The 20,876-nt window shown below is 37.2% G+C and overlaps 1 protein-coding gene across 1 annotated transcript in view; it reads left to right on the top strand.

The window, feature by feature from the left end:
• Positions 1 to 20,876, top strand: part of LOC135072400 (CUGBP Elav-like family member 4) — an 825,344-nt gene that overhangs the window by 742,258 nt on the left and 62,210 nt on the right. The window lies entirely within an intron of this gene.

Genomic DNA, 20,876 nt, shown 5'->3' with positions numbered 1-20,876 from the left:
CCGTAACTCAGCCCGCTGTCTCTTCTGCCTCGGGCCAAGCAACACGTCTACAAAGCATTGAGCTATTTGCCTATCTACCTTACAGCGGTGATGGAATAGTTGCGAACTCACTGCGGCGATGGCTGCCGAATGAATCGTCGGTCTCCGTCGGTTCTTTAACTTTATATTAGGTTACGACAAATTGGATGGCAAAGTGGCTAGACCTTGCTGAAGTTTGCACTCGGCACAGACTTCCAGAATGTGTTAAACATGTAGTTTGTATGAAAAAGATGAAGATCGTGTATGTAGAAACCAGCAGTAGGCAGACAACTCTACTTTAAGAGCGCTTTCACATTTAGGCGATTTAGCAGCGCGAAAAACGCGCGACAGACGCGCTGCCGAAAATGTCATACTATGTGACAGTGGATGCATGCCTTCACATTATAAAAACGCTGCGGCCGCGCTGCAGTCGCGCTACTATCGCCCTAATTTGAAAGCGCTCTAAGTGTTGTAAGTGTTGATAATTCCATTAGTCCTCTAGGACTTTAACAAAAAACTACTGCAATCTAAAGTAGGTAATTAGTTGACAAAAAGAATCAAAGGCCTTATTCAATGATAAAACCTGCAATATTTATATTTGAAAATGAAATGAAAGTAAGAATTTCTTTCGACAAAGTGACGGAGTGTTTTGCAACCTGATAATAGAATAAAATGGCGCAGTTATTATTCACCCCACAATTAATTGCTTGTCTGATAAAACGTGTTTTCAAAACAAACTTCTGTTCATGCAATAACATAGCAAACTCATCTATCATAGTGGGCAGTCTACTCGTTTGCGGTTTTGATGTTTGCTACACCAACAACTCAGATGTCACTGGTGTCGCTGCGGAGTGTTTGCTGAAAACAAGTCAGACAACAATAATACATGGCTGATGGCTAGCATGGATAGATCAATATTATTTTGTTGGTGCATACCTTTTCTTAAAGGTTACTAAACCTTTGTTTGTCACCTGTCATCCGCTTTGCAATGAAGGGAAGTCGAACCTTAACTTCGAACTCCTCCTATGTTCTTCTGATTAATTTCGTTGCGATTCCAATGACAGTTAACTTTCCCCCGGGACAAACATGACCTACACTGGTTGTGTTTTTATTGGCGGTCAAGCTGGAGATCCGGGCTACACTGGAGTTGCAGCGGTGGGAAGGAGAGGTGGGAATTAATAGTCCCGTTATCATTTTGTTGGAATTTAAGTGTGCAAAATATTGAATGGAGCTTTTTATCACAATCTCGCCAGAGGAGTGCCGATGTTGATAATAATCAAGTCATGACGCATATACCTAGGCTAGTACCTTTTTTGGGATCACATGACTTCAGAGAAACTGTCGCCAGCTCTTTACTGCCGCACAATTTATAAACGCAGTAAGTACCACTTACTGCATTTATGATTGTTTTGAATATTCTGAATCCTGACATCGCGATCTATAAGAATCAAAGACCCGTTTTTTTCTATCTATCTTAGAACGGAAGATACATGTTATCATAAACGCAGTAAAGAGCAGATTGTAGGTTTCTTCACATACTATGTTAGCAGTAAGAGCACATAATAACTTAATATTACGTGAATACTCGCGCTTACTTAATTTGCTACACAGTAATAGTGCAGTATGTGCCAATTACATCATTATATTATGTTTCTACAATTGTTAAGTTCACCTTGCACATAGTATATGTGCAGTAATTCCACTTAAACACACACTGATATTATGTTTCCATAGGAAAAACAGATGACTTGTACTTAATATTAATGCAGTAATTACAATTATACTGCGTACATACTAAGGATTGTCAGAGTGCTGCCTAGGTGTTAACATGTTATGAACGCAGTGGCTGACTCTTATGTTATTGGAAGAAGTTGAAAACCTGTCCAAATGACCAATCTAGCCGAAGACCCAAGAGCTAGATTGACCCGACACTATACCGAAGATATCCCGGACGTGTCTGTACGAGATTAGAATGGCTCTCAAACAGCTGAAAAACAACAAGGCACCGGGCGATGATGGAATCACGACTGAGCTTCTGAAATCAGGCGGAACGCCGGTACTAAAGGCTCTTTAGAAGCTATTCGATTCCGTCATCCTTCAGGGAAAAACGCCTACGGCATGGCACAGAAGTGTGGTGATACTCTTCTTCAAAAAAGGCAACAAAACCTTGTTGAAGAATTTATTTTATACCCATCTCACCATCACTTCTGATTCTGTTTTTGAGAGTCATCATGAATGGTTTCACGCGACATCTAGCCTCCCGAACAAATCGGTTTCCGATAAGGCTTTAGTATGATAGACCACATACTTATCTATGGCAGAAAACTGAGGAGAATAATCAGCAACTTTGTCTGGCATTTGTGGTCTATGAGAAAGACTTCTCTCTTCAAGCTACAGTCTCTCCAACGGTGCCAAATTTACTATAGATATAATCGTTGAAGGGCTTGTACGAATAGGCCACAATGTCAGTCCGTCTCCGGGATCAGGACTTCAGTTGCAGCGAGGGGTCAGACAGGGAGATGTCATATTTCTAAAACTGTTCACTACCACTCTGGAAGATGTTTTCAAGCTTCTGGACTGGAGCGGATTGGGCATAAAAATATCATCAGCGAGTACATCACCCATCTTTAATTCGCGGACGATATCGTAGTCATGGCTGAGAACGTGGAGGATCTAAGCTCAATCCTCGATTGCCTCAATAGAGCCTCTCAACAAATGGGTCTTTAATGGACAAGACAAAAATCATGTCAAATGCCGTGCTGTACCCACTCCTCTGAAGGTTGAAGACACTATAAGTTGTCTGATGGCCGCTGGGGCAGGAAAGTTCTTGAGTGGCGACCATGAGCTGGAAGACGCAGCTTGGGCAAGCCTCACACTAGGTGGACCGATGATCTGGTGAAGGTCGCGTCAGGTGCCTGTATGCGAGCGGCACAGGACCGGTCTTTGTGGAAATCCTTGGGGGAGGCCGTTGTCCAGCAGTGGATGTCTTTCGGCTGAAACGAACGACCGAGTCTTTATTTTATTAGATTGGTATATTTAAGATCTAAAAGTGGGTGCCATATCTTAATTTTTGATTGAATAACAAGCGATTTCAGCAATTATTTTGTAATACTTGTTTCATTTACCCCTTGGTCATTTGGGAAAGTTCAACATGAAAGCGTTATTGGCTTATGATAAGCGCAGTATAATTGTATTATTACTGCGCATTTAAAGTTTTGATAAATTATTTTGATTCACACTCCCACTCATAAATGCAGTAAGTTGTAAAGATACGGCGCATATATTACGTTGTAAGAACTAAAATTTAAATCAATCATTTAACACATGTACCGTAAGTAACGAAAACTACTGATAAACGCAGTAAGGAACAATCATACTGCATTCATGGGTAGTAAGTATCGAACGAAAACTTAGTTAATCCATAACATAAACAGTTTTTTAATAATTTTAAATACAAAATATTAATTAAAATACAAAAACCTCATATCAAAATAAACTTTGAGTTTAGCTCTATAAGCCCATATATTTTTTTTTACAAATATTTGCGTAACTAATTGTAGACACCCCAAAATAAAATTTCAACTTTGATCGCGTTTTTCTCGAAACTGTTCACGTGTTACTTACTGCGTTTATAAATTGTGCGGCAGTTTAGTTGTTTCTTCTTCTAACATAGATACACGTGAATACTTAATCGTTCTGTAGGGTAATTCAAGTGCAATCTGTCATTTCAATCTATTCTATTTGTCATTTAGCTTGTTTAATCTGTGCTCAATAAAGTGCACAATATTTAAGCAGGATATGGTTGCACGCGGATTTTTAGAGAGTTAAATCTTTTGGCCAATAGAAAACGTCATAATAGTTATTATATGAACTGGGATTGGTCAATGACTTTTGAAATTAAAATCCGATGGCCTGAAAAAATCGGTTTTCCAACAAACGTCAGTTACGCGCAAGGAGGTTTAGCTATTTATCCATCGAAGTTAATAAGGGAGAAGACTTAAGACTAATTTTATTATTTGCCTGCCGCGACCCGGTTTTTACGAACAATGACGATGACGAACGATGAACCAGTAACGAGGAGCACACTTAGCAATGCTTCCAGGTTGCGCCTCGGTATCAATTAAGTAACATTTTTCGTTAAGTTTACTTTATGGCCAACTAAAGGACTTTTGCCGTCTCCATGGACAAACTCGAAGTATGATAACTACAGTCATTGTCAAAATTTTGCACTGCTATTGCCGCTGGATACCATATATCGCTACTATATTCATAGATAATAGACTTTCAGTTAATCGTCAAAATTGACATTGTTTTTTAAATAACAACAAATGGTATGAATTTTTAAATGTGATATTTTTATAAAGGTAAGTCCCCAAAGCAACATTTGATAGCCTATTTTCTTTCGTTGGCATCTAAGTTCCTGTTTTCTACATATATGTTACTACTACCTATTTGATAACTAACTAAAAACTTTGTCATTTTTTCCGTGTGAACAAAAGCCCTACAATAAATCACCTATTTTTACCTAGTAGGTATACCCTTCATATTTATGCTAGACGTGTTGCAAAGACAATAATAATTATTATTAGCATAGCATGCCATAGGTACTACTCGTACCTATGTACGTGTGGAATGGCTCACATACTACCCGTTCGCGCTAAGTTTGCCGCCCTTCTGACCGACCGCACCAACAAACCACACTACCAGTAGTGTCGTGGGGAATATTTTTTCCCTTCTACACTACCAAGCCAGTAGTGTCCTGGGTAATGGGTTATTTATAAGGACCATACATCTTCATTCCCATCGACACTACTCCATAACTAAACGCGCGTCCCCTCCCCCAACCGCGATTCAAGGCAATCGGTTAGTGATTAAACGCAATTAATGTGTCTTATTTTATGCAAATACACAATTCTTATCAATATTAATAAATAAAAAACATTCTAAATATAGTTTGTTATAGTTATAGACGTTTCCCTTCGAGTGACGTCATATCGCCAGCGGCAAACTTAAAGCGAATGGATAGTAATTAAGCTGTAAATACCTATACCCTTGAGCCATGTGCGTGTGGACTGAGTTACTTAGGGCTGTTATGGATATTATGTAGTTTCGGTTATGGATACGGTTACGGATATAGGAATAATATTATACCGGTTTCGGTTACGGATATTTTTTTCGTTTCATTCATGGCCGCACACTTTACATCGAATAAATAATATAAATTTATACTAGATGGCATTATAAAGGTAAATCAGACTGTTTTGCCTTTACATATAATGCTATACAAAAACAATTAAAACTGCCTACATCCGAAACTTTTAAATCGGTTACGGTTTCGGATAACCGAAAGTTTCGGTTACGGATATCCCTGGACAGAGTGATCTTTTCAAAAAGCTCATCCAACACAACCAAATTTTGAGAGGATTTAGGATATAACTGTGAAAACTTCATAGTAAGGTATTCAATTTGTGAAACCTAAACATCGAAAGCTATAACTAATTTAATAAATCTACTGTCTGGGCAGCGCAGTTCTTTCACAATTATTCAAGTTTTATTTATTCATTCATTCATTTAATTTAAAGCAAGAAGTTATGAAGAAACAAATTTTATGGCTTGCTCAAAACTAAACAAATGTACATTATAGAGCTACTTCAATAAAACAAGGAGGTATGAATTTTTTAATATTTTTTTTTTTTGGCAGCCTTTACTAGGCAGATTCAGTGGAGAACCTTCTGTTCTCTATTAAACAAAATCTTTTAATTAATATTATACACACTGATTGCTTCCCTTCTTGCCAGTCTGGTGAATGCATGCGCATTAAGTAAATCAAATAAATTGTTAAAATGCTCCAGAAAAGTGGCTGTTGCAACAGATCCTGCAGGCAGCTCATCTAAAACAATATTACAAGTTTTAGTTAAGTAATCAGATATTTTGACAGCATTTCTTAAAATAAAGAAAAGGGAGAAGAAACTAAGAAGATAATAATTTGATAGATAATTTATCCAAACAATATATTGGGCACTAGCGGCCGCCCGCGACTTTGTATGCGTGGATCCTGTTTTACCCCTATAGCCTATAATGTTATTCTGTGTTATAAAAAATAATACTGTAAGGTTTCATTAAAATCCGTTCAGTAGTTTTTGCGTGAAAGAGTAACAAACTCAAACATCCATACGGACATCCAGACATCCAAACTTTCGCATTTATAATATTAGTAGGATGTTATTATGACGTTTATACAATAATACTATAAAGTTTCAACAAAATCCCTTCAGTAGTTTTTGCGTGAAAGAGTAACATTCATAATACTCTTTTAATTTAATTTTAATTTGTACACCGAAAGGTAAGACATGTTGATACCATTTTAAATGCTGACTTAACACCTTATGTAGGTACCTACACATGTTTGAACAAATAAATGTATCTTTATCTTTATACTCGCATAAACATACATTCACACACACTTTCGCATTTAAATAATATTATGTAAGATATTAAACCTTGGATTCCAGAGAAATTATTGTATTTCCCCGCAAAGAGGTTTCCTGTTTCAATATATGACAAAGCTCCTGAAATTGGCCTTTGTTAAGCCTGTAACGTTGCCTGAACAGAAGCTCTGGCATGTCTTCAAAATTTTCTTCATATATTCTGGCTAATTCTCGCATTTTCCGCCTTCTCCGCAATTCTTGCCTGTGGGCAGCCCACAAGAAATGTAAAGTATTCATTTCGTTAGATTTTGTATCAAATAGTAGGATAGGGCTATTTGAAAAATAGCATCTGACAGTTTTGGTGGTATAAAAAATATGATAGAAATAAAACCTTGACATTGGCAGCGGGGCGCCACCGTCAATACCGGATCGCTGGTTCCGATTTTTGCCATGTTGGAAACTATATAGTTGAACGACGGTAGCGCCCCCTTATCAATGAGTTTGGTGGGACAGTTCAGTTTAGGCATAGAGTTTAGGTCATCTTTAAGATGTTTTTATATGTCATTGGATTGGAGGGAGGAATGATTGATGAAAGTTTACATTAGAGCTATAAAATAATAATTTAGTTATGTAAAGACAGCCTAATATAAGTCCCTCTGTTAAAATTACATAATATATTTACTTTAATGAAGAGTTTGTTTGTTTGTTTGTTTGGTTGAACGCGCTAATCTCAGGAACTACTGGATCGATTTGAAAAATTATTTTTGTGTTGGATAGCCCGTTAGTTCCTGAAGGCTTTAGGCTATTTATCATCACGCTAAGACCAATAGGAGCGGAGCACCAATCAAGAATATTTCAAATCAATGAATTTTTACCTTTTGAGAGCTGATGCTGCGTAAACGGTTAAAGTTTCGCAAAAATCATGTATGACAGGATTGTTCCCCTTTAAAAGCTCTTTAAAAAAGTCCGCGGTAGCATATATCTATCTTTTAAGGTTGGCTCATAGTAACCATTTTTATGCAAAAAAAATCTGTTTTAAAATAATGCATTATTTGCGAAGGTGTTTTTATAAACATGATATTAATCCTTATCCAAATAAATAAATTATTCACCACAAGTATTTAATTTTAAACATTCTTGCCCTTTACACCATTCGATTTCAATAAATATCTTAGGAGATATCCCAGTTTTAAAATCACATCGCAGCAAAATAATGATCAAGTAGGTACTACGCGCGCTACTGATGGATCAATGCACAGCCTAAACCGCTGATCGTAAAGACCTGAAACTTGGACGGTGTGTTCTTTGTATGACGTAAGCATCTGATAAGAAAGGATTTTCCAAAATTCTACCCCTAAGGAGGTAAAAAGGAGGGGCAAAGTTTGTATGAAATAACGAGATTCCTTCGTCCAATCTACTTAAAATTTTGCATAAGCATTCTATAACAGAATTAATGGAAGACGTGTTTCGTATTTTAGTGAAATGCACCCCCTAACTATGTTAAAAAGGGGTAGAAAGTTATTTTAGTGGTGATTTGCTTCAAAGTTAATATTAATTACTCATTAGTGCATTTTTTTACAATCATGACGTCATGTTAACGACTACCATACTCTAGGGGCCTCCACTTAACCTCGGAGTGGGTGCCCGCTGCGTGCGCTCGCCCAACAATGCATAGTAATGCATGAAAGTCATGCCGCGGGCACCTGCTTGCGCTGTATACATAAACTCATTTTCGCGCGAGAGTTTTGGCGGAGGCCCTTGAGGTAGTGGGAGTAGTCTTGAGGAAAAGCTCCTTCTCCCACGGCCAGTGGCATGCTGGAAGCTTGGTGATTCTAGCACCCGTAGGAAAATATAAAAAAAAAGTTTACCAATAGTACTGCGGTAGGTGTAGTTTTCGATTTCGTTGTAAAAAAATAATACCACCGAGTAACTTTCACCGGATCAAAGGCCGAGCTGCATATTCATATAATATAAGAAAAAAATATTTTCATGTTTATTTAACCTGATTTTTATATTTTAAAAGTATTTAAACATTTAGATAATAACGTTAAAACATTTAAAAATAATCGTATGAGAACGTTTTCGACTTCTCCACGGACGAAGTCGCGGGCAAAAGCTATTTGTAAAATAATTAGACTAAATTATTAAAAGTGCCTACCCAAAGTCATTATTCCACGCGGACGAAGTCGCGGGCACAGCTAGTTTAATAAATAACACTGTGATTAAATCTGGATTTATCTGTAATTTATTATAAAGTGAATTTTAAAAACAAACTAATACAAAAACCATAAAGAAAATCGTATCATTTTCGGTCTTATTTAAAACATTACACTAATTGTCAAAAATGACAAATAAAAAAAACTGTACGAATTCGAGCTAATTATTTTCATTGTAAATGGTTAAATCTTTAAATGGTTTTCAGATTATGCACCAAATCAAATGAACACAGTAAATAATGACAATAATTTAATCTAGGTGGAGAGATGTGGGTGTGCGAGGGAAGGGGTCAATCTTAATGTTAGATTTTATCAAATACTCAATACTCAATACGTTTATTGCTTCCATAATAGTAATATAGGTGTTACAATGTGATAATACAGTTAAAAACTGTTGTAAAGCCTTTGAAAATGACGAAAAGAGATATTAGCCCAGACCAACATTTATCGTGCCTTTCTAAGCATTAAAAATCATTAAGCTACAAGCACATCAAACAAAGGGTTATAATACTTATACTAGCTTTCCGCCCGCGGCTTCGCCCGCGTGGAATTTTGTCTGTCACCGAAATACATTACCGTGCGCGTCCCTGTTTCAAAAACCGGGATAAAAACTATCTATGTCCTTTCCCGGGAGTTAAACTATCTCTATGCCAAATTTTATCAAAATCGGTTGAAAGCAAGACAGACAGAGTTCCTTTTGCATTTATAATATTGGTATGCGTAGTATAAATTTATAGCAGTAAAACTAAGACACAAATCATTTTAGGCACTCTTACACAATTACGACAGCTTCTAGCTGCAACTGCATACTGACAACTGTTTTCTACATACACACATACACGGTACTGCTCGAGCAGTTGTGACTACTTCGGCACGGTGAAATTTCAGTTGCCAGGTATATTTTATACTGACTGCTCGAGCAAATATTACAAAGTAGCAGTGGTTCCTCTTCCTCAAAATCAATGTTGCTACTGATTTGTATGAAAATGAAATTGTGACCTGTTGAGCAGTTTCACTACCAACTACTCCAGCAGTTACCTATCAATGGTAGATTCAAGCTGTTGACTGGCTGCAAAAGCGGTCCGTGCCTTTATGTTGACCCCTGGCTAATTGCTCGAACTGTCCGTGGATGGCGGGCCCAAACAGACTAATTTTTGCGCATGATAATTTATTATATGAAAGTTCTGTAGCTCTACCATAAGTTTAACCTTACCAAGTGCGTAAAAAATGTATGGCAGATTGCACAGCGCCCCTAGCGGTGAACGGCAGAAGTTTGTGTAAGTTACAGTTAGTAGCAGCTAGTCGTTAAATATTTCTAGATTTAAAAGTTTTTTTGCAGTTTTACAAAATACTCCATCCACTATGTCATCCACTCCATCCAGTAGGTACCTATCCATATTTCTGCTTACAAATCCAGACATAAGTGTAATAAGTTATATTATGGTAAATTTATGTTCAAATTTAAGCAAAAAGCATTCTGTGTTTATAAAATATGTTTATTTGCACCTAGTTTATCAATCACCATGTTATTTCCATGCTTTCTATCCAGTCGACTGCTCTAACGACAAGGGTGGGCAGTCGTTGAGATGACAGCGCGAAAATCGTCGGCATCCACTAATTATGACCCTTATGTACCACTATATTGACAAAGTTCTCCGTCTTCGTACGCGATATTGGAAATTTGGCATCTACCATCGGCTGAATGACATTAGGCGTAGTCTGGCTTTGATATTCAATTTTCAACTGTATTACCTTGACAATCAGTTCAAAATTGATTACTAGAAAATTATTTGACAGACGATTTCTACTCTCGACAAATGCATTTGAATTAGCCCACTGTTCTGTTAGTATTACTTTGACAGTAAATATAATATTTGCTAATTGCTTTTGCGCATTTTACGAAAACAGCTGAACAAAGCCCACGTCCATTTATAACTTTAACAAATCACATTACACCGCTCCCAATTGAAAGCTTCACAACAGCTCTTAAAAAGCGGAACACCTCTTAAAATAATGAAGAAGCCAACCGCACTCGCAAACAATCGGTTAATTAAAGAGTTCGCTAATGGGGCGATACTGCACCAATCGGAAAATGGACGCATCGGGACAAATCGACACCCACACGATACAAGCAAGGTTGATTGCTACGAGCTTTATTGTGAGTTTAACTGTTTAAATAGCCTTTTAATATCTTATTTACTATCTTGTGTTGCTTGTCTTCTGAGAAAGACGTCTTAATAGTAAAATAGATAGATTACTCTGGGTTGAACCACCTTACTTTAACACACACACGTCAAAAATCTGTCAAACTCCATATAAAAATACCGGTTATCGTTATAGTTAGGTGGTGCATCTCAACCTTATTGTACACCACACAAGACAAGAAAAGAAAGAGAAAGAAGTATAGAAAAGATACGGCACAAATAAGGCGGTATTTTAATAATTTAAACGAACATCTTACTGTCGAAAAAAAATTAAGGTTGCAATAAATTACGTTCGGAATGATTGAGCAGCTCTGTTTTTGTAAATTGACTAGACCTTGATTGATTATACGAGTAATTTTGTAGTCGTAAAGAAAAAAAATGTACCATTTTTTCAGTAGTACACCCGTGCGAAGCTAGTTTATAAAAATACAGTTAGATAAAAACAAAACGTACTCGAAAATAATTGTTCCGATCAAGTTCCGAAGCTATTATGTTCTCAAAAAGCGAACTACGAATTCGCCCGAACAATCAATTTACAGCGCTATGGTCGGGGCTAAAATTGTGTAAATGCAGCCGTCGTGGTCCGACAAAAAGTCCTAAAATTGTCTGTCCGGGGCATCCCCTTAACTTTTTAATTAGTGGCGCTGTTAGCTGAGTAGGCTTGCGAGATCGATGCGCTGATTGTGTGGAAAGAGCTTTATTAATTGGAAATATTTTTATTTTACTATAAAGAAAAATATAATAACGAATTAAATCCTCCGTTAGTTGGTTTTTTAAGTTTTAGACATCCCAAGCAGTAGAAAATACTTTTCATAAATTAACTCTACCACAACTTTGTAAAAATAATGCTGAAAAGAAGCTGTTTGTCATTTACTACACCAACCAAAGCGTTGAGTTTTTGTTCGACATTTCGACCCCGTTTAGTCACACCTTGTACTCAAAATTGCACTCTTTGGACTAATTTGGTACCTACTCAATTCGTAGTTATGCGAAAGGGAATTGGAATGCTTCAATTCACATACTGTTATTGTTGTCCATTTAGTTGTTTTAAAGTAACCATTTCAGCGATCCAGAATGGAAAGTAAACGTGTTCAAAATTTGGTCACCCTCAAAAACTGTTCAGCTGGCTTACTTACTTTCAGAACACCTCTAAACTGTCCAGGAAAGATATTAAAGTTTTTAATTAAAGGTGCTGATCGCTAAGCGGGTAGGCTTACGCGTTGCCGGCGATGTCCCGATTGTGCGGCTGACATGTTTATGATTGGACGCGGGTTTTGGTTCGTTCGGTAGGATATAAAATAAAAAAGAGAGAAATAATATGACTACTTTAAGTATGAATTATTCGAAATAATTGTTTATAAAAGTAAATTCTAAAGAAGTCATTTCAGCCAAATGACGTCCACTGCTGGACCAAGGCCTCCCCAAGGATTTCCACAAAGACCGGTCCTGCGCCGCCCGCCTGAATTGTTATTTAGTAGGTATGGGAATGTCATTTTAATCCAGTGTTCATCCCGGGTATAACTTTTTATTAATAAGGGGGATAGTGATTAGTAGCTTTAATACTGAAACTATACCTATTTAAGAAACACAGTGAATTAAAAAAAACTTGAGGGACACTGGTATTTTTAGTTAGTATTTTTGTGCAATAGATATTTTAATTAATATAAGTGATAAGTTGGTCGTATCAATCTTGGTACCTTTCTATCATGTACTTATAATGATTTTCTATCTTATAATTGAGAAGACTAATTTAATAAAGCCTAAGTTTAACCGTGTGAAAAACATTTAATTAGTCACTTGCTCGATCAAAATAAGTTTTAATGATATCATCTCCAGCAAATGGTTGGATGAAGGTCTGAAACTTTTCAATTAGTGCCAGTGATCTCACTGTCGGCAAGTGAGTACTTACTACTTAGTAGGATCGATAACCTATGATCTGGAGACTCTTTATATGATTTACCGTAGTTTCGACGAAGGGTAAGGGTATTACTTCTGTCAATTAATTCGAATATATGGAACACACGTTCATTGATTAACGGAACTTAGTTATTAATCTAGGGAGTCTTTTATTTAGGGTTCAATTACGAAAATTGTTTAAGGTAAATAATAAAGTACTTTATACCTAACTAGCGACCGCCCGCGACTTAGTACGCGTGGACCCCGTTTTATCCCCTAAGAGGTTGAATTTTGCAAAATCCCGTCTTATTGAGAAAGGAACCATGCGAGATTCCTAGCACTTGTAGTTTCCGAGATTTCGTGATAAGTGAGTCAGTCAGTGACCTTTCGCTTTTATAAAATAGATGAATCTATACCTAGTCAGATTTGATGAGACTTTCCTGATTATTTAAAATCCGTTCAGTGGTTTTTGCATGAATGAATATGTACTCAAATAGATGTTTGTGTAAACATTATAAACTTTCGTATTTATAATAATAGTAGGATGTAACTGACATTGAGTTGGCTATCGGGATGATCTTTGTTTTGTAGTGTATTGTTTAGGTAGTGTTGTGTGAACTTGTGTGGATAGGTATTGGTAGCATTCCAACCTTTACACTAGTACTATTGGTAATAATTTAAGAGAAACCTGTTATTGGCAATATTGTATGTTAAATTTATGTATGGTAAAATTGTATAAATACGCTGTTGGTTTTCTCAATAAAAAAAAATAAAAAAAAAAATACCAAAAACAGTCTTGTCAAAGCTCCATACTTTAGCTTATATAACTTGCATTGAATTTCGCATAAAGATGATTCTATGAAAAATCCCTTATTTACCATAAAATTTACCTTATTTACCTGAACTGCCACAATCATTAAGGCCCACAAAACCTGCCCTAAGGCAGCCGCGTAGCTTTGTATGAGTCACAACACGTTTGTAATTACTGAATTAGATTTTACCTTAAATATAATCTAAATTTTGAATACTATGGTAGCATGATACTTTACGTGCGCATAAGACTCTTGCAATGACGATAAAATATATAAAAACTTTTACCGTAGATATTGCTGAAATATTTTGTGTATTTTCAGCACATAAGACTACATTTTTATGCAAAATCGATCCTATTGTCATCATAAGTGTCAAGTGTCGTGTCTGCATGAGATGTTTAAGATATTTTGAAACCAATGTTTGCCTTATGGGACATGCAAATTAGAAAATAGAAACCATAAAGATAGTAGCAAATAGGTGCTCATAATTTTTTTAACGTACCTATGTAATATATTTCAAATAGTCTGAATTTACTCACGATCAAAGCTATGATATATTATCTACCTCAGCTTTCATTCATTAGGATATTAAGACGCAAACCATGCAAATATCTGAAGCAATCCAATCACATTTCTTTGAATATTAAGCTCTCTTATACAATTCTCATTACATCTGAAACAGGCGCCTGGGCCGGCCGAATCCATAGCAATTCTAACGCAAATTTATCCCATCCCGAAGTCCCGATATTAATTCTAACGACAGGTAATTCCCCGTAATCGCATCCGCCCGACAAAGCCGAAAGAAGCGGCACAGTTCGTTACAACAGTGCAGCCTTGTATAATATACGGAGACAAAAGTTTGGACTTTAAGGCAAGGGAGGAGAGTCAGAAGTCGAATGCACGCGCGCCGATTGCTTCGCAGTGCCTTCGATGTTCCTCATGCAAATGCTCGTCTTATTCCGCAGATAAAATCTGAATTCTACCCTCCGTTCGCTGTAAATAATACAGACTGTAATGATGGCCAAGAATCTAAACCTAGTTATGTCTGGTGCTGCGCAGAATATGGCAAGTTTCTTTTTCTGAATAATAGTTACCTAGGTTTCTTACGAAGAAGTCATAATCTTTCAGTGCGTTTTACTTGTATTTATAACTAGCTTTTGCCCACGGCTTCGCCCGAATGAAATTAAATTTGTTACATATCATTACAAAACATAAAATACTTTAAAGTTTCATCAAAATCCGTTCATTAGTTTTTGCCTGAAAGAGAAATACATCCTTACAAACTTTTACATTTATAATATTAGTGGGATGACGAGGATAAACTTCCTGAAATTCCAATTTAGTCTCTAACTTCAAAGTCAAAATAAAATATGAAAATTGTTCAATTCGTCAATTTTAACATGTCCCACCTTGCCAAAACCTAAACATCTCTGAGTAAAAGTAGGTGCTCACTGCTCATTATTAGGTAATGGTAGAGCTAATATTCATGTATTCGACTTGAAGCTTGTAACAACAAACGGGCAAAGGCTAAACAAATCTTTCAGTGGTTCAGAAAATTAAAGGGAAAATAAGAAACATTTCGTAAGTGTATTTTAAAAAGCAGTATTGATGCTGCTTGTTTATAAAAAATAAAAAATAAACATTTCTTCGTTGACCTACTTTGTCAGTATTTTCTATTTGGTAAAAGCCTTATAAGGACCTAACTAAATCTAATTAAGGCCTACATAATGAAATTTAATGACACCTCTATGAATAAAGAATAAACTCTTAAAATATAAAATTCATAAAATAACAGACCTAAATCTACACTTGAGTTTGAATTGAGTTGAGCTTCGTTACAGGCTTAAGAATTTAGTTTTATTATTTCGAAATTCGCCTCCGCTAATAATAAAGTTAATAAATAAAGTTCCAACTAGCCGAAGCCGGGGTTTTGTGCGACTCAGAATAGGTTTCGGGAGGAGCACTCCTCCGGTAATTCCTTTCATTCTTACAAAGGGCGGCCGGGTACTCCGGATTTGTGCCCTTTACCTAATGACGTTTTTGTCTGCAACGTCCCGTCCTCGTATTCTGTACAAATATTGATTGACTTGTGCGTAGACGGTTTTAGTTCTCGAAGGGTTCTCGGAATTTATTATTTTATCTCGAGAGTTCTATTGTGGAGACTCACATTATTTTACGTTCACTTACGTTGGATCAATTTGGGGAATTGAAAAAATGAGAGTATTCATCTTATTTTTCTAATCTGAACTGACTTTATTACTTTTACCTAGCTAAGTTTACCTAGCTAATGCGCCCAGGGATAAAAACAAAGTAAACTTAAGTGAAATAGTCTCCAACAACTTAACTTTTATCTTTAGCTTTCAGATAAAGACCCAGTGCTCGAAATATTATTTAGGTTATCTCCTGACATCCATACACGCTTATGTAATAAAAGAATTCAAAGTGTCCAAGTCAGATAATCGCAGACAAGTTCGGGGCGTCGCATCTTATCTCTTAAGGGACGACCCTCGTATACAGTGAGTTACTCTCGAATGCGGTCACATAATATATCGCCTTAAGGGATGCAGTCTGGGTCAAGATACCTTCTTTTGTTTTCATCTTTATAGCTACTGAAATGGCTAGACAAATTTTCGTGCGGTCAATCGTCCCTTTTGGAAACAAATTGCTTTTTAAAAATATTGTTGTGTAGGGTAAGTCCAGGATAGATGCCCCACTTTTTGAAACAGCTCTGTAACTCAGTCAGTAAGTTTTTATCAACAATTTGACCTTAGTATCTGTAAACTTTGGTCTTTCGTCTATGATATTACTATAGTTATTTTAGTTTAAGTTAAACTGATTCTGAGTAAATACCATTTTAATTGACCTCTAAAAAGTGGGATAGACGCCTAATGTGGGGGATAGAAGACTCACTGTATGATTGCTTAAAAGGATAGATGCCTGATGCAGGGATAGATGACTCGTTAATACAGTTTTTGAATTCTAAGGATCAAAAATGTATTTTGAAATCAGACAAGCCAAGTATTATTATTTAAGATTGTTTGTTATTATATGAATTAAAAATGAAATTTAATATTTTTTATTAAAAATAGTACATAGTACATCCACCCGAAGTCGGGTAAAAAGGTAATTCGATGAAAAGGGCACCCTATTTATTACTTTCCTAAGGTTAGCCGTACTACATTCTTTTTTTTCTTTTTACTTGCTACTTGTGACAAAAAGAGCAGATTAGGATAGATGCCCCTAGGTGCATGGGACATGGCTCTAAGGGCATCTATACCCAAAAAAAATTAGGCAACTATCCTTTTAGCATAGGATAGGTGCATTTTTTAATAAAAAAATATAATAACACTAAAAATCGAATTAAACATTGCTATCCCGTCTAATTATAAGATAGTCTATCAAATTATATAAAAATCTGCTTCATTTTACAGCTGAAAAAAAAATTATCCATTAGAAGATACTTACCAATTTTATTTCGACGCTCGCTAAGGTTTGGCCGCGGAAGATTTTTGCTCTCACTGGCTAAACGAACGCACTCTTTGATGGTTTGCGAGGCGAAAAGTGGTACAGGAAGGTCCCTTTCTATTATACGTACTATAACTTTAGGCTAAGTTGGTTGTAACATAGTGTACTTAAAATCGCGGCACCTATCCCACTGGGGCATGTATCCTGGAATTACCCTATTCGAAATCGATTATTGCTGGCCAGCTACAAGATTATCAGCTTCATGCATACTGAATATTGGGATAAATCACGTTACAGCGAAATGAAAATTTAACCCTTTGTTTGCTCAAGTTCATTTCCAATTGTCAACAAATACATATCAGTACTGTTTTATTCCATTTTATAGTTATTGAAATGATGTAAATAGAGTTCTCAAGGATAAAAATAATGTAATTATTGTTAAACATCCGAAAGTATTACAAACGCGTTTCTGAAACAATTAACTACGGCAAACCTATTTTAAACTTTAACAATCGACTTGCAAAATCATTTAACGAGCACCATTCGCAGCGTTACTTAACCGAAATTTAATAAATAAGTTAATCGAAAGTGACTTTATAAATTGTATTTGTTTGATCTCGAACTCCGCAAGTTTTAATGAAAACATCGAGTCGTGTCTTTTTTAATTTATTCTTTATACCGTGGAGGCCTTCCAAAATTTTGGATATTAACAAAAACCTTCTTTTTTCGGTTTGCTGTGACATTTATTGAAAACTATTATACTAAACACTGTGGCATCTTACTACTTTTCATGGTGTCTCGTAGTCTGTCGTTTATTGTTATTAAATTATCTTTTCTAGTGCTAAACTAAGCAAAGCTTACAATATTACATACCTATGTATACCAGACAACTAAGGCTGGGTAGCACCATCGTACAGTAACTATAACAAACTTCAAAAGTCTGTCCAACTCCATACAAAAACACTGGTTATGGTTATAGGTACAGTTAAAGTAAGATAATGAACTCAGCCTTGTACACAAACACTCACAAGTTAATACTTCTTCTTTATCTATTTTATAGTCGACAAATGTCTGATCCATTATCCCAGTTAATAAAATGAGAAATGCAATGCAATTGACACCAACAGTAAAAATAACAATTCAAAGATACGACAATGGGACAATTTTAATGATAACACTTGTACTCCGGAGAAAGCCATGGCAGTGTACCCATTCATTCCATTATGATAATTGTTATGTATGTATAGTTATGCACCTATGTAGTTAGGCTCGCAGCTACGCCGCTGGGCGCTAATAAATCAGTTTACGTTCAACCGCTGTCTTATTGCTACGTACCTATCACTGGCGACGGGCTGATAAAATTAACCACGCGTGTGTAATATCTTACCTGATAAAAATGCCTATCGGTAGTATTGAACCGTATAACTTTTCGAATAATAACTGGGATGCGTATGTACGCCGGGTGAAGCAGTTTATAGCACTTAATAACATCGCCGACACATTGCACGTGGCCACGTTAGTAACCATTGTAGGCGCAGAGTGTTACGAATTAATGTGCGACTTGTGTTCCCCGAATACCCCGGAATCAAAATCATTTGAGGATCTAGTTAAGCTAGTGAAAGAGCACCTGGAACCTGACAGATCGGAAATTGCGGAAAGGCATATTTTCCGACAGCGAACGCAACGTCAAGGAGAAAGTGTTCGTGAATACTTGCAAGCGCTAAAACATTTGGCAAAAACCTGTAACTTTGGAGATAAGCTGGAGGAGAACTTGCGCGACCAGTACGTATCGGGTTTGTGCAATGAAGACATGAGATCGAGGATCTTCGCGGAGAGGAACGTGGACTACAAGCGCGCAGTGGAGCTCGCACAGGCGCTGGAGGCGGCGGAGCGGCACGCGGCCACGGCGAGCGCGCAGGGCGCGGGCGGCGCCGGTGCGCGGGCGCGCGACGACGGCTTGCATCGGCTGGGCGCGGGCGGCGCCGGCGGCTCCCGGGCCAACGCGGGAGCGCCCCGGCCGCAGCGCGCATGCCCACGGTGTGGTAAAGTAGGGCATGTCGAGGGCAAGTGTCGTTTCAAATACTACAATTGTGATGAATGTGGTCAACGGGGCCATATAAAAGCAGTGTGTGTTAAAGGCAATAAAGTGAGTGGCAAGAACGCAACGAAAAATCAATTCTTTTTGAATGGATCGGACTCGGACGATGAAGGTTGTAATTTTTATAATTTAGTAGTTAGCAGTGACGGTGATGGGCCTTATTTTGCAAATTTAAAAGTAGAAAACATTTTATGTAAATTTGAAATTGACACCGGAAGCAAATTGTCTGTTATTTCTAAAAAGTTTTATGACAGAAATTTCTCTAATTTACCAATTGAACAGAAACAAATTACCTTAAAATCGTATACCGGTGACGTCATTGAGACTTTGGGCTTTATTATGGTCAACGTTAGTTGTGGCAAAAAACAAGCAAAGTTAAATTTATTTGTTATTGAAAACGGCGGGCCGCCATTGATGGGCCGTACGTGGATAAAATGTTTAAAATTGGGAATAGTAGAATGCCACAATTTGACTGAGGAGGACTCGATGGCGATTTCTTTGCGAAAAGAATTCCCAGATGTATTTGCTGAAGGTTTAGGTACGTTTAAGTCTAAATTTAAATTGTATTTAAAAGATGATTCACCTGTTTTTATTAAAGCGCGACCCATACCGTTAGCATTGCGACAACCAGTCGAAAGGGAGCTCGAACGATTGCAGCGGGATGACGTCATTTACAAAGTTGAGAGGTCAGATTATGGCACGCCTATTGTGCCTGTAGTTAAAGCGAATGGCAATATTAGATTGTGCGGTGACTACAAAGTCACAATAAATCCACTTTTAAAAGACTATCATTACCCGTTGCCTCGTATCGAGGACCTTTTTGCCGCCTTAGGAGGGGGTGAACAGTATACTAAATTAGATTTATCCAATGCATTTCAACAATGTATTTTAGAAGAAGACTCGCAAGCGATGACAGCCATTACAACTCACATTGGTACTTTTTTATATAAGCGCGTACCGTTTGGTATTAAATGCATTCCTGAAAATTTTCAAAAAATCATGGAAGAGACTCTAAGTGGCCTGCCATCGACTGCTGTATTCGCTGATGATATCTGTGTCACAGGGAAAGATAAATCATCCCACTTGGCGAATTTGAGAGCGGTGCTACAAAGGCTTAATGAAAATGGGTTAAGAATAAATTTTAGCAAATGCCAATTTTTCAAGGATAGCGTTACCTACTTAGGGTATAAAATTGATAAACTTGGTTTACATACAGATTCAAAAAAAATTGAAGCCATTGTAGCAGCGCCCGCACCAACCAATGTTACTCAATTAAAAAGTTTCATGGGTCTGGTAAACTTTTATTCTAAATTCTGTGCAAATATGAGTGATATTTTAAAGCCTATGTACGATCTGTTGAAAAAGAATGTTCAGTGGAACTGGACAGCTGATTGTGATAGGGCTTTTAATAAAATAAAAACGGTGTTAAGCAGTTCCCCTGTGCTCGCGCACTACGATCCAAACTTAGAGTTGATTTTGTCGGTTGACAGCAGCGCGTACGGCCTGGGCGCGGTGCTCACGCAGCGCCGCGCGGACGGCGCCGAGCTGCCGGTGTGCTGTGCCTCACGCACTCTCAACAGTGCCGAAGCTAGCTACTCTCAGATAGACAAAGAGGCGCTCGCTATCGTGTTCGGAGTCACTAAGCACCATCAGTACCTATACGGGAGACACTTTACTCTGAGGAGCGACCATCGACCTTTAAGTTACATTTTTGGTAAAAATAAGGGTCTGCCGGTGAC

The sequence above is a fragment of the Ostrinia nubilalis genome, chromosome 6, assembly GCF_963855985.1.
Source record: "Ostrinia nubilalis chromosome 6, ilOstNubi1.1, whole genome shotgun sequence".
NCBI lineage: Eukaryota > Metazoa > Arthropoda > Insecta > Lepidoptera > Crambidae > Ostrinia > Ostrinia nubilalis.
Note: the sequence above shows the minus strand (reverse complement) of the source record. Positions and strands in the feature narration are given on the sequence as shown.